We start from the raw sequence: 15085 nt of genomic DNA, 5'->3' as shown, positions 1-15085 counted from the left end.
TTTTTTTTTTTAATATTTTATTAACTTATATCTTTTTTTATATTAAATGATTTTTTTTTTATAAAAAGCACATTTTCTGTCTTTACATTTGATTTGATTTTTTTTTTTTTGGTTTGTTTATCAGTTGTTTAGATGGTTTCCCCGAGTACAGTGTTGCCATGTCTACTGATAATATTACGCTTTTTAGGGGATTAAGAAAAACATGAAAACTGGAGTTGACTTTTCTTGTGATATCTGGCAACCATGAGTTTAAATTAAGTAAATTCGCTGTCTATTAGAGTTGGGAATTGGTGAAGGGAGAGCAGCAGTGTACTGTATTTTTACAGACTGAACAATTGCTACTCTTGATTATGATTGGTCAGGAATTATTTAATAAAGAAGTTTAAATTACACCCCACCTTGTAGAGTTAGCATTATTATTAATTTACTTGCACCCGATGCCGCCATGTCTACACAAGCAGGTCACAGTTGCAGGTTCAGGTCATTTTGCCTGATCAATAAAAGATGGTGGTTTGTGAGATCGGCAAGTTGAGAGACACAGATGATGTAAACTGTTACTCTTGTCATCATAATGGCTTCTTTGCAGTATTTGTACACTTGTTTGGTTGACTGAGATGATGAAAAGCAGTGTGAAAGTAACTGTGAAAGTAGCACATTTTGGACTTCCTGTAGTTTTTATTCCGATTGTATTATACAACTCCGAACAGGTCACTCGCCTAAATATTTTTTCACAGTCCCACAAAGTACTTTTCAGTCACAAATGCGAGTGAAATGATCACACTGTGGAGCCCTGACTTGCTGTTTTTGTGGCCAAAAATGAACATGCTTATGCAAGGAAGGGTGTGGTAGCACAATGTGTGAGAAATAAAAACCTGCTGCTCCAACCCACCTTCTAGTGGAAACACAAAGCCTAATTTAGATTTTACTGATTTGAATTTAAGCCTTACAAGTTGTTTCCTATTTCCAATAATCCAGATCAGCGGACCCCTAGTGGTCAGTGGTGTAATTGCAGGGGGCCATAGGAAAGTTTTTAAAATGTTATATATCTATATCTATCTCTCTCTCTCTCTCTCTCTCTCTCTCTCTCTCTCTCTATATATATATATATATATATATATATATATATATATATATAGAGAGAGAGAGAGAGAGAGAGAGAGAGAGAGAGATGTATAGATTATATATATCTATATCTATCTATCTATCTATCTATCTATCTACCTATATATATATATATATATATATATATATATATATATATATATATATATACATATATATATATATATAAAATATATATTTATATATATGTTTAAAATTAACCAATTTGGTTATTCATGTGCATTCACAAATATCACAATCGTTCATTGATAGATTTTATTTTGAATTTATTTACAAATGAAATGATAATATGCAAAAACCTATGAGTGGTAGAGAAGTTAATGGATTTGATGGATTCAATGGTTTGATGGATAAAATAAATGTGTCGCACCAACAATAAAATGTAAAAAATAAAAACTTGAAATGTTTTGATTCAATTTTAAATGTCCAACGTTAATATTATTAATGTTAAATATTAATAAAATAAAGCAACATATATAGAAATGACTGTTAAATATATAGCCTATAATTGTTGTGGAGTGAGGGGTCCTTGTGGATTGTTCGCAATATGCTAGGGGTCCAGAGCTCACAAAAGGTTGAGAACCACTGGTCTAATGTATGAATTTTAGAAAGGTAATATCGTCTCAAATGGAACACATTAGTTTTTTACTAACCGGAAGTATATGCCGCTTCCTAATCAGTGCCGCATGATGTCATAAGCACATAATGTGACACCGCTAGCTTTAGCAGATACCCAGAGTCACCGACAATGACTTTCTTCAGTTTACTGTTGATGTCAATGTTAACTTTTATTCCCAACTTGACCCCAGTCACCATCAGACACCAGACGGAGACATAATCATCAAGTGACTGAGGAAGAAAGTGTGCAACCTCCAAGTCCTCTATGGCAGGAGGGCATTTTATATTAAACATTGCGTAGAAGGTAAAACTTTACAAAGCGGCATTTATGAGCAGGGAAGCACAAAAGTGATGCACGAGCACAAATTTATGTTTGTATCCAAAATGCTCCACAAAATGTAAGGGGTTGGAGAAACTGGTGCAAGTTGCTTAAAAGGTTTAGTTTAATTTAAGTTTATTGTCATTATATGGTGTATTTGCGCTTGCAGTGTAAATTCTGTCATTTATTATAACGGAAGTGATCTATTAGTAATGAGGTGACATTGCTCCTCACTCGCAGTGGGAGTGCAAATAAGATCTGTAATGTCTAATTAAAACACTATGATCAAAAGTAAGACAATATGCCTAAAAGCAGTGAGTAACAGAAACCATAAGTTGCAGTGAAAGTGAGTCTTTATTATTAATTTAGGACTGTAGTTTAATTCCGTTGTCACGTTACAAAGATGGATACGGAAGCAAGTGCAGATCTTCTAACATTTAATAAACAAACAAACAAACAAAATACAAAGACACAATAACATGAGGCAAAATACTGTGGCAAAAACTAAACATGGAAGCCTGGACAAAAGCATAGATAGACGATTACATGAGACAAAGAAGCAGTGCAAACACCCATTGATCCATCACACATTACGGACACTTTTGGACACGCCAATCAGCCTACCATGCATGTCTTTGGACTGGGGGAGGAAGCCAGAGTACCCGGAGGAAACCCCCACAGCACAGGGAGAACATGCAAACTCCACACACACAGGGCCATGGTGGGAATTGAACCCCCGACCCTGGAGGGGTGAGGTGAACATGCTAACCACTAAGCCACTGTGTGCCCCTGCAGTGCAAACAGTGATTATATATATGAGTGCTGGTTAAACAAAAACGTGATACAGGTGCAGGTGGTCATGTGACAGTAATATGGTGCAGTGGCTGCTGGGAAATGAAGTCCAGAGTTACCTCCTTGATATATGACATCTGTGCTTTTTGTGCATCCATAAAAAGCAATGCATAAATACTATTATATATATACACACACACAAAAACACACACACACACACACACACACGAACACATATACACATATATAAAGATTATATTATAATTGTTCATGCATTACTTTTTATGGATGCAAAAAAAGCACAGAATTAAACTACAGTGCTGAATGAATAATATATATTCTGGTGTGTGTCTGTGTGTATTGGGTTCTTTTTAGTCTTATATAAATTGGACAAACGCTTATGTACAGTTTTTGTCTGAAGTTTATGTTTGTAACACTCAGTTTGTAGTTTATGTTTGTAACACTCAGTTTGTGGATTTTATTTTAAATAAATGAAAAATGGTACTGAAAATGCCCCCCCCCCCCCCCAAAATCTGATTAATCGATAAATGGAAAAAATAATCTGCCAACTAACCGATTATGAAAATAATCATTAGTTTCAGCCCTACAGTTAACCCATCTTTTTTTCTTTGAAGAGTGTCCAAATATTAAGTAAGCACTTGAAAAGGAATTGAATAAGGCAAAGAAGAATTACCACTGGTTAGACTCTGAGCCTACCCTGTGAACACTGGACATGCGTGGATGTATGGCAAGAATAAACGCTGGATGGGATGACTGTCTGGATGGGATGCTGCAGTGGACTGGTGTCTCATCCATGGTGTACCATTCCTACCATACCATTCCTACCACACACAATGCACCATGCACACAATCATACACTCATTCACATCTAGAGGTAATTTAGCACAGCCAACCCATGCAGGGTGGGAATTGACCTCAGCATTTAATATTCACCAGATATTATGCAGGGTTGCAGAACATACATTTGATGCAACATATTTTAAAACATGAAACTTACAGTATATTCATGCTGTGATCCAGATTTTGAAAAGGAATTTAATGATACAAATAAACAGATATCCTGCATGCTTTTATACAGAATACTTTAAAAATCCTAGCCTGAACATTGAAAGTTATATTAAATTTCATTTTGCTTTTCTAATGTATAAAAGGGTTTCAATTTTTACATGATCATGGAATCGATTCACTGTGCATCAGTGGCACCAATTGAACAATTTAAAATTCTAGTTAACAGTGTAATGTTGACATGGAGCTACAAAAGAATGGTAAACATCACTATAATTAGTACACATTTTAGATTTTTTTTAATGTTCACCTCATTTCAGTTGTAATCTAATAGGTTTCATGATCTTTAAATTGATCATGTTTTTCATTAAAAAAATCTGATGCATTATTCTTTAATGTTTAAATAAAACTATAAATTGCCACTGTATGTTTGGCATCAGCTTTTTTTATAAATAAATTTTAAAATTCTATGCAAATTAAATAATGACTGGATAAGACATTACAAAATGAGTAGCTTAAACAATACAGTGGATGAAGCAAACACATACTACTCTGGGTGCGACGGCAGGTGTACACATAAAATGAATTAAATAAAAAATTGTGTGCATTTTGTTACTTCAGTGATTGATTTGATTGATGGACTTAAACTAGAAATAAATCCTCTCGACATTCATCAGATTCAAGAAAAACACGAGCCACAACCTGCTAAATGTAGATTTACTGTACATGTGAATTTAGAGTTACAAGTGTTTCATTAGTTATTCCCAAGTCATTATAAGAGGATTTACCAACCTCTAGATAAAGTCACAATACCTATGTTTCTTGTGCTACTTGATTAAAGTTGAAGCAGAAAGCAGCTTTGATAGCACATGCTGTAGCCCTCAGTAAGAAACAAATCGTGAATATGAAAGAAATAAAAACAATGAAAATCATTTAAAAAAAAATAATCAGTGATCATATGATGTGTGGAACACTGTTGTAAATGTTTACACTGAAATAAATAAAATCAGTGTATTTTAGTCCTCAAACAAATGCTTATAGACATAAATATAAATATAGCTGCAAGCAGCAATACCAATTGGTCAAGACAATTATCGGCTCATGAGCAGCAAAAGATATGCTTTGTGACATGATTTTGAGTCAGAGGAACAGTGTATGAGGAGTTAGAAAAAGTAAACTTTCAATCATAAAAAAACACATTTACTTTAAAAATAACTACAAATAGCTACTCCTTAGAAATGTTGTCCCGTATGTGGTGCTGTTCTGAAACTGCTCAGGTAGCAGCTGGGCATGATAGCTATCATGCAGGAAAGCATTCAAGAGTTATAAGCCAAAATAGCCGTTTTTGCCATCTCCTGACCAGTAGGGGGCAGTGTGCCGAAACTCAGCAGCATTCCTCAGGGCCTAATGTTGATGAGACATACCATATTTCATCAATCCTTCAAAGTGTTACAGAGATATACCCTCAAGTCCATTTTGGTGCACTTGCCATCAAATTCGTTAAAACGTCATTCGAAAACTGTATGGTTTATCAAAATTCTACAACAAGTTTGTCATAAGTGTCTCTAGATGATACCAGCCAATTTTCGTGCAAATCGGACAAACGGCCTTGGACGAGTTAGAAAAAGTAGGTTTTTCAGAAAATTCTAAATGGCAGAAAAGGGTGCAATCGAATCGTCTTGGGCCAAGGAATCTGAGGAAAAAGTTTATTTCTAGGATGCATGGTTCAAAATTTTTAACGTGAGTGCAAATTTAGACAGTTAATGGCACTAGAGAGATTGAGATAGAGACTCCAAATTTGCTGTCTTAACAGATTAGACAGTCCTTTATCTGTGTGTCAAATTTCATAACTTTCCCACAAACGGTTCTATGGGCTGCCATAGATGTCCACCGCGGAAGATGGAAGCAGAATAATAATAATAATAATAATAATAATAATAATAATAATTAAAGCTGCAAATTAGGGCTGCATGTAGTCACATGTAGTAGGGCTGCACAGTTAATTGAATATTGATCTTGATTACGATTGTGACTGCCCACAATTACATGAACATGATCAACTGTAATATTGACGTTTAAAGTTCGTCCTCCACTCATAGAAAATTCCGCTGCATATCAAATCAACTGCTTCCTAAACTTACAGGCAGTCACCATAGAGTGGCGCAGGGATGATGCCATTCTGAATGCCAAAACCCGGAAACGAGTTAGCATTTTACCTCTTCCAGTTCTATTGTCCCGAAGTCAATGGGGTTTTTTGAATGGGATTTTGGTTAAAACCCTGAAATAAGGTCTATGGTGAACACCAGCCCAAAATATTTTCATGTTTTATTGTACGATATAAAATACATCATGAAAACTCCACTCATGAGTTTTTTAAAGCTTTTACGTGTATTGAAAAAAGGCGGTTACTAGCAGGTCACGTAATGAGGGTTTAGGACGGATGCAAGTGCAGATAAGAGCTTTATTGAAGAAAGGCAGACAAATCCAAAACGTGAGACAATAGCGTGTCCAAAAACAGGCAAAAGGTCACGCGATCGGCAAATGCGCATAAACTAGGCTAAACAAAAATCAAACAACAAGGTCAAGAACAAGATTAAACATATGAGCCATGAAACTATGAATAAAGGCTTGGTACACTGAAAATTAAACCTTAAAATTTATCTATATTTATACAATCCAGATTTGTGGATAGACTCCAACCAACCACCAACTAAATGTAAGGGAATATAAAATAACTACATTTGAATTTTATTATCAACAGAATAAACACGTCTGTTCCTCTGTGATTTTTTTAAATGTCTGCCAATAGGGAAATAGCAATGTGGAAAGTGAACAAGACAATTTGATTGGTTGACTATTGCTGCAACATGCCTAATCTCACCTAATGATAATGTTATAATTTTATACAATTACAAAAAAATCATCAGATTAATGCCTGGGTTGATTGTCAGGAAAATAGCAAGAAATTATACAATATGCCACATGCACAGGGTCAACACACAGTGACTTCTGCTTTATTTTCATGCTAAGTTTTTTATCTGTAAACTAGCACATTAACAGAGTCAACTTTTTATCTTGGAAGAGTGTCTGAATCTTAAGTAAGCACTTGAAGAGGAATTGAATTGCTCTGTTGGGGTGTTGTTGCAAATCATGGGCTAACTGTGCTAAGCCCAGTACAGTTAGAAAGCTTTCTTACCTTAATGAGATAACTTTTGGCAAGTATGTTTAGGATCAGACCATAGGGTTATGAGTTTTAAAATGTCTTCCTTAGTGATCAGCTTGAAATCAAATGTTTGGAGGACTTTATCATCAGTGACCATCATTCAATACCCAAACTCTTAGCTTATAACTCAGTTATTCTACTTAAACCATTTTATTCATGTAGCTACTGAGAATTATTCAGCAACTACAGTTAAACTATTAGGAAATGTATGCAGTAAGGACAATGAGGAAAGTAGGTCTTGACCTGACAATATTCTCTACCAAGAAAGAGAATATTGAACAAGGGGAAAGAAGGAAAAGAAGAATTAGCACTGGTTATAAATTAATTCCTCTTCAGTAATTGCTTTATCTTCGTCAGGATCACAGTGGACTCTGAGCCTATCTTGGGAATACAGTACGTGTGTGGATGTGTGGCAAGAATACACCCTTGATGGGATTCCAGTCCATTCTCCAGTGGACTGCTGTCCCATCCAGGGTGTATTCCTACCACAAACAATGCACCATGGACACACAACCATACACTCATTCACATCTAGGGACAATTTGGCATAGCCAATACACCCATCAACTAGAGATGTCACGATACCAAAAATCTAGTAGTCGGTAGCGATACTACCAAAAGTACATGATACTCAATACCAAAGTCGATACCACGGTTTGGTATAAAAATAAAATTTAAAAAATTAAATGGAGGACATCTTCCATGTCCTGGAGGACATCCTCCTCTGGCTGGTACTGGCAAAAAGAGAGGGAGCGAAATATTTCGCATTTGAGGCGGATGACAACAAACGTATAATTGATGCTCTGAAGTCAGTGTGCAACCGATGCGATCATTCATTTCAAACAAAGTGAGGAAACACCTGGAATTTGGCGAAGCACCTGAAAGACGGTCCTATATTATGTTTGTTTGAGGCAGCTGGCATTGTGGCCGTGAAAGCAGCTAACGTTATGCTCCATGTAATGTTTGCGATAGCCAGTTATTTGTTAACGACACTAATGCATTGCAGTGTTATAAACTACCTCCTAATGGGCCACCATGCATCGCCATTCAGCCTGTGTCCTGTCAGCAAAATGTAGCCTAATGTCACAAATAATTATTCAAATGTTCATGCTTTTAATACATCTTTTGGGCCTGTGAATCAGTGAATTTAAACTAATGCTTACATTCAGAGTATAAGGTGTGTATGTGTGTGTTTAGGAGTGCACTTTAGAACTTGTGTTTTATTAGTCATTGTCAGACAGTGTTTTGCACTCTCTCTCTCTCTCTCTTTCTCTCTCAGTATTAGCCAGAGGAGGATGTCCTCTAGGAGAGTTTTTAATTTTATTTAAAAAAAAAAAAAGAATAATTTTATTTAAAAAATTTTTATACCACACCGTGGTATCGTGCATCATGTACTTTTGTTGGTATTGGTACAGACTAGACAACAGCACACAATAGCCTAATACAGTGAACTTGACTAAAATAATAAACACTTACTGAACATGGTAATGGGTGTACAAAACACATGCACATACCTATTTAGAGTTCAAAGAGAGCAAAACATCGTCATACAGGATTTATCTTCACAACAAACCTAGTATGAGAAAATAACGTAAGCGTGTACCTCGATAAGAAGATAAAATGGCGACAGCTAGCACACACATGAGAAAAACGTGCTAAATTGCTCATCTTTCAAAAACTCATCGTACAAGTAAAATAGACAGCAGAAACGACACAGTCCATCTATCCTAACGATACTATAAATGATTCAACTGGTCTGTGCACTTGAAATGACTTTTAAAGCTTAAAATTCGAGCTTTATAATCGCGCTGGCTTAAGTACATACCTCTCGCAGTCAAACTCAATGCCGACTGAGGAGAAACCGGGAATGATGCGATATGTCTGCTACCAATCAGCAAAGAGTGCTATAACACAAATAAAGTACTCCCAACACCAAGAACAGCAAACTATTAAATAACCATGAAGGATTTTGGTGAAATTAATAAATTTTACAGAGCGATACATGCCATAAAAAAACACAAATAAAAAAATGACATTTTATTTCCTATTTTTCTTATATCTGTTACATTCCCCCTCCTTAATTTCGCCTAAATCCTAAACATACAGAAGGTCAGGCGAGACAGAAAAAGCAATCATACAACGCATGTTCACACTCGTTTGGTCCAACATAACCATAGGAATCTAATTCCACACACAGCATTTTAAGCTACTCACAAAGTAAGTTCAGAGAAAGCAGAAGTTGATCAGGCTACTGCTTCTCCTAGTTAATGTGATGCCTTTTACACCACACAAGATGTTGGGACCCTATACTCGTCAATGTGAACATTCTGTCATACAACCCCAAAAGAATGTACTAACTAAAAACATAACACAGTAGTCATGTCTAAACTCCCTCTACCCTATTTAAAACAAGGTATGTAAAGACTGTGGCCTTCTGTTAAACCCACCTACACCACTCCTTGTGAAAGGTTTTTGCACCATATTCTCTATCAGCCTATTGACTGCTTTAACCACCCTGCCTGTACATTTTATGACTATGTGCGTCTCAGTCCCTAAGTCTTGTGTAGGTTTCCGACTATCAGTCACTGTCGTGGGCGAAATGCTGTTATGGGGCCCTGTCTCACCTAATTCAGGAACACTGGTTAAGGTGTCAAAGTCAACATAAGACTCACGTGGGTCAGAGAGCACATTGGGACTGGGCAGATCTCTCACAGGTAAGGCGTTCTCTCTCTCTTTTTTGTTCTCATCATTATTGGCAGGATCTGACTGGGATCAGGTGTCGGCTGGTCAGAGCCACTGGGTGGGTGGTGTGGCGTCTCATCCTCCATTCCTGATTCTATACCATCTCCCAAGGACTCATCAACATCAGGTGACCCGCATATCCAAGAACGGGTACGGTCCTCAGAAACTTCTACTGCCAGGTCACTCAGGGTATCAATGGACAGAGGCTGGAGCTCGCTGACCTCATCCGAAGCATCTGACTCCAGCTCCCCACTAGTTTGTTCTGGGAATGGTAGGAAGCTCACGTCCAACATCAGGTTCCGATGCACAACCTTGGTCCTTCCGCTCTCATCCATGACTTTATAAATGTGCATTTGAGGGTTCCGATCCATGACAGTATAGATTGTGGGTTCCCATTTGTCCACCTACTTCCTCTTCCCTCTCTCTGCTTTGTTTGCGAGCAGGACTCTGTCACTGACATTCAAGCAAGTGCCACGGACTCTCTTGTTGTAACCAACAGCTTGATGCTGCTGCTCTTTCCTTGCATGTTGCTGAGCAATGTGAACGGCTTCATGGAGGTTTGCCATCAATTTCCCAGCATAGGTCTTGTAGTAAATCACGACTGGGTCCCTCAGGACTTGACTAAAAGACCACATCCACCGAGAGTCTGGGAACTCGATCGTACATTGAAAAGAATGGGGCATATCCAGTCGTTTCATGAACTGTGGCATTGTAAGCAAAGGTCAAAGGTTTGTATCTGTTGTGCCCAGTGTTTTGCTGCTAATGGTAAGGCATGCAACATATTGCCAAGTGTTCTATTAAACCTCTCAGTTTGCCCATTTCCCATCAGATGGTATGCAGTTGTGTGTGACTTTGTGATCCCTGTGAGGCTGAAGAACTCTGCTATGAGTTTACTCTCAAAATTGGCTCCCTGATCTGAATGTATTTGCTCTGGAAAACCATATATGCAGAATACATTGCACCACAGTTTCTTCGCCACTTGTTTTGCAGTCTGGTTGACACAGGGGAATGCATGAGCCAATTTTGTGAAATAGTCAGTTATGACCAAGACATCCACCGCTCTTTGTTATCCTCAGCGCTCCAAAAACCTATACACACCAACTCCATGGGTGCAGAGGTGCAAATGCTCTCCAGGGGAGCTAGGGAAGCTGGTTCAGGGGTTTTTGCTAAGATACATCGCTGGCAGAATTTCACATATTCCTTGATGTCTCTTTCCATTTGTGGCCAGAGAAAGCGCTGTCTGGCAAGTTATAGGGTTCTGGCTTGTCCTTGATGCCCTGCAAGGTCATGCACACCAGAGAGGGCCTTGGCCTTTAAGTCTTTGGGTAGGACAAACTGATACCTTTTCTGTCTAGTCGACGGTTCCTTGGTGATCCTATAGAGGATTCCATCCTGAACTTTCAGTTGATGCCACTGCTTGCATAGTGTCCGTGCTCTAGGAGGTAACCTACTTCTCTCTCGTCTAGATGGCAGCTTGCCCTGCCCCACGAGCAGCAGGACCTCCCCAATGACTGGATCCAATTTCTGGCTATGCCGAAGCTCCTCAATAGAGATGGTTGGGAGCATGCCTTGTTCTGAGGGAGCCACTTGCGGAAGAATCTTGATAAATTGTACTGCTCTTGCCTCTGCAGCCCTCTCCCCTCAAGGTGAGCTTCACAGACAGACCTGACATCGGAGGAATCCTGATTCCCAGCCGGCTTGTCCCTTGGAGCACCTGCGGTCCCATAGCCTGAATAATCTGCTTGAAGACACTGAACCTTGCACCAGAAAACATCCTGAACTCCTTTCTCCTTTGTTCCCTCAGCTTCTGCCAAAAGATTCTCATATGGCTCACTGATCAACCTTTGGCCCACTGACCTAGCAAAAGGATCTCTACTTAAAGCATCTGCCACAGTGTTTTTCGCCCCAGGGATATGTTTGATACTGAATGTGTAGGGGGACACTTGGCCACCCACCGCTGTTCACAAGCATCCAGTTTTGGTTTTGTCATAATATAGGTTAGTGGGTTATTGTCGGTCCACACCGTGAATGCGTGTCCCTTCAACCAATCAATAAATTTTTCACAAACACTCCACCTGAGCACTAGGATTTCCAGACGATGAGCCGGATACCTCTTTCATGAGCCAGTGAGGGTCTTACTCGCAAAGGCAATCAGACATGCTTTGGTTTCACCTTCCGCTATCTGGGACAAAACTAGTATAAGGGGTTTGGAGAAGTCCGGGTGAATCAGTTCTGCACAGTTCAGAAGTTTCTCCTTGAGGGTGATGAAAGCAGAGTCACAGTCATCAGTCCAGTCTGTGGGCTTGAGCTTTCTGAAGACACTGGGTTTCTGATTTAACTTTCCCACATTCCCCATCCATTTTTACCCAGTTGTAAGGGCAAAAAGAGGCTTTGCTATGGAGGAACAGTTGGGTATAAAGTGGTGATAGTACAACACCATCCCCAAAAATGGATTTACCCTCCGAACTGAAGGTGTGCAGCAGTCTTCCTCCATTAAATCCCTCTTTGACATTTTCACAATAACTTCTATTTTCTCTGGGTCAACCGCTACCCCATCACCATCAATTATGTGTCCGAGGAATTTCACGGACTGCCGTGAAAACCGCCAGATGGCAATTTTTTTGGCTCAACTTCAGGTTGTGCTCTCTCAGCCTCTGAAAAACGGCCTCCAGTCTATTGAGGGCCTCTTGGTTGGATGGGGCAAACACCAGGAGGTCATCGAGAGAACATAGCAAGCTACTGAAGTTTAGGTCACCAAAGACACTTAGCATCATCCTCATGAAAGATGCCGGACTGTTACAAAGACCCTGTGGCATTCTGTTATAATCATGCAGGCCCAGTGGTGTTGTGAAGGCAGTGAATCTCTTGTCTTCCTCATGCATGGGAAGGTTATAAAAACCTGATGTTAGGTCCACAGTGTTGAAGACAGTGTTTCCGCCAAGGGATGCTAAACAGTCCGACTGATGAGGCAGGGGATAGGCATCTTTGATGGTCCTTGTGTTCAGCCACCTGAAGTCTGTGCATATCCTGAGGTCCCCATTTTTTTTCCACACCATCACGAGTGGGGAGGAAAATTCACTCACAGACTTCCTAATGATTCCTTGCTCCTCCATCTCTATGAAGACCTGGTGCAGCTTTTGGTAGTTGACTCGAGGCACTCTGCAATACGGAATCCAGAAAAGACGGTCATCTGTAAGCCGGATTCTATGCACAAAACCCTTGGCTTCTCCACAATCTAGGTGGTGTTTTGAGAACATATCCTGGTATTGTTCCGGCATTCTCACCAGTTGGATCTTGATGGATGGGCTTACTTTGCAATGGTCGATGTTGACATCCCCTAGACCAGCATTCTGTAGACTGTTTCAGGTCAGTGTTGTCAACATGTTCATTATGAGACACTTTATCTGTGTCACACTCTTTCTGAAGAGCCTTGGGTCAGAGTGAAGTCAGTTTGCAATTCCGTTTCAGGGTCAGTGGCTTTTCTGTGAAGTTGGTAACTTTCATGGCAATCCAGCCATCCCCCCACAAAGGCATGACCACTCTACCGACCATGATACCGTGAGGGCTACATCTGGAGGAGGTGGACTCCACCACCACTGTGCTCCCAGGTGACATAGGGACATTACTTGGCAACCTGCCCCACAACAGGTGTTCGTGCTTGGGGAGGAGAGTCACTGCTTGAGTTAGTTTAACTGTACCCACTTTATCTTGTACATCTGGTCCCGTCTAGCTCGTGACTCCAGCCATCATTTCTAAAAACTTCCCGCATTCAGAAGACTCCTGTACATTGCATGAGAGAAGTTTCAAATAGTTGACATCATTCTTCAGTTGACTCAGCACATAATTCAACATGTTGGTTCCTGTGATGATGTCATCCTTCTGACCAGCAACCACCAGGACTGGGACCATACACTTTACCCCATACAAATCCAATTTCATGACATACATGCACTTGGGGCTCACCCGTTGTCCTCCACAGCCAACAAGTATAATGTGCTGTGTCAGCTCTTGCCATTGTGTCACAATGTTATTTAATAAAAGTCTCTGCTCTGCCTCTTCACTTATTGTACAGGCCATGGATCCTGTATCAAACAATCCTTGCAACTGAGCAGAACCACTGACTGTCACTGGTGCATGAAATAATTTGCCAAATGGCTCAACTTTGTGGATATCCTGAATAATTACGGAGCAGTCCTCTGGCATTGCTTTGCAAACCTTTGCATACACCTCCTTTAAGTCTTCATTTCCTTCGAGGGTTGGTCCCTTAACGCCCACACGTCCCCTCTCCGAATGTGAGCTGCCTAGTTTAAACCTGCTCCACCTTGCTCATCTCTGGGCTGTGTTTGGGCGGGTGGCAGCATAACGTTCACATTTCTTGAGATACGTTGTCGACATTCTCTTCTCCAATGGCCAAGGTTTTCCTGTCTGCAGTGCATAGATGTTGAATGATCGACAGACTGGCACACCCTACATCTCATTTGAAGAAAGTTCACTCGCTCCCTGCCTGGTGGAATAACTGATGCTGACTGAACTTTCAGCTGCAGCACGTGGTACAGCAAGCCAATGAGGGACTGAATACAAGCACTCTCTACCTGAGAAGAGGATGACAGCACTTTTTCATTCTGATCGCAGGCAAGCTCCCTTGAATTATCAGCAGCTACGGCCTCTCCTGCTGAGGTCTGGGTGTGTGTACCAACCTGTTCTGTTTGTTGTAGTCGACTCGTTTTACCTTGTGGCTTTATCCTGGTCTCTCTCTGATATTCAATGAGATGCTCCTGAGTCTCATTTGCTGTCCATCTCTCTGTCGTTTTAAACTTCAGGACATTTGAAAGCGCGGGGTCAGGGCAATGTTTCACGAACATCATCGTAACCTCGTGAGAGGGATCTTCAATGTTCTGTCCCTGCCTCCTCAGGCACTCATCTGCCACATCCACAGCTTTATTCAAGCAGATGCATCGGGCTTTCTCCTACCTGAGGGAGAGTGTTGTAAAAATCGGCCAGAGGCATCGTGGAATATGTTAGCTCACTGAAATGTTGTTTCAGTATATCATAAAAAAGCTTGGGGTCCTCAGCAGGCCTTAAAGATGGAATGCTGCGCAAGGTGACTTTGACGACATCTCTAGCCTGTCCCATCAACCTTGACATAATTTCGTGGGAGTGCTCTTGAGGTGGTATACCCCTCTTCTTCAGGTAGCCATCCATGATTTCCTCCCATTCATGTACTGTATGTTTGTCAGTTCCAT

This window comes from Ictalurus furcatus, chromosome 6 (assembly GCF_023375685.1).
Source record: "Ictalurus furcatus strain D&B chromosome 6, Billie_1.0, whole genome shotgun sequence".
NCBI classification, from domain to species: domain Eukaryota; kingdom Metazoa; phylum Chordata; class Actinopteri; order Siluriformes; family Ictaluridae; genus Ictalurus; species Ictalurus furcatus.
This window is presented reverse-complemented; position numbering follows the sequence as displayed.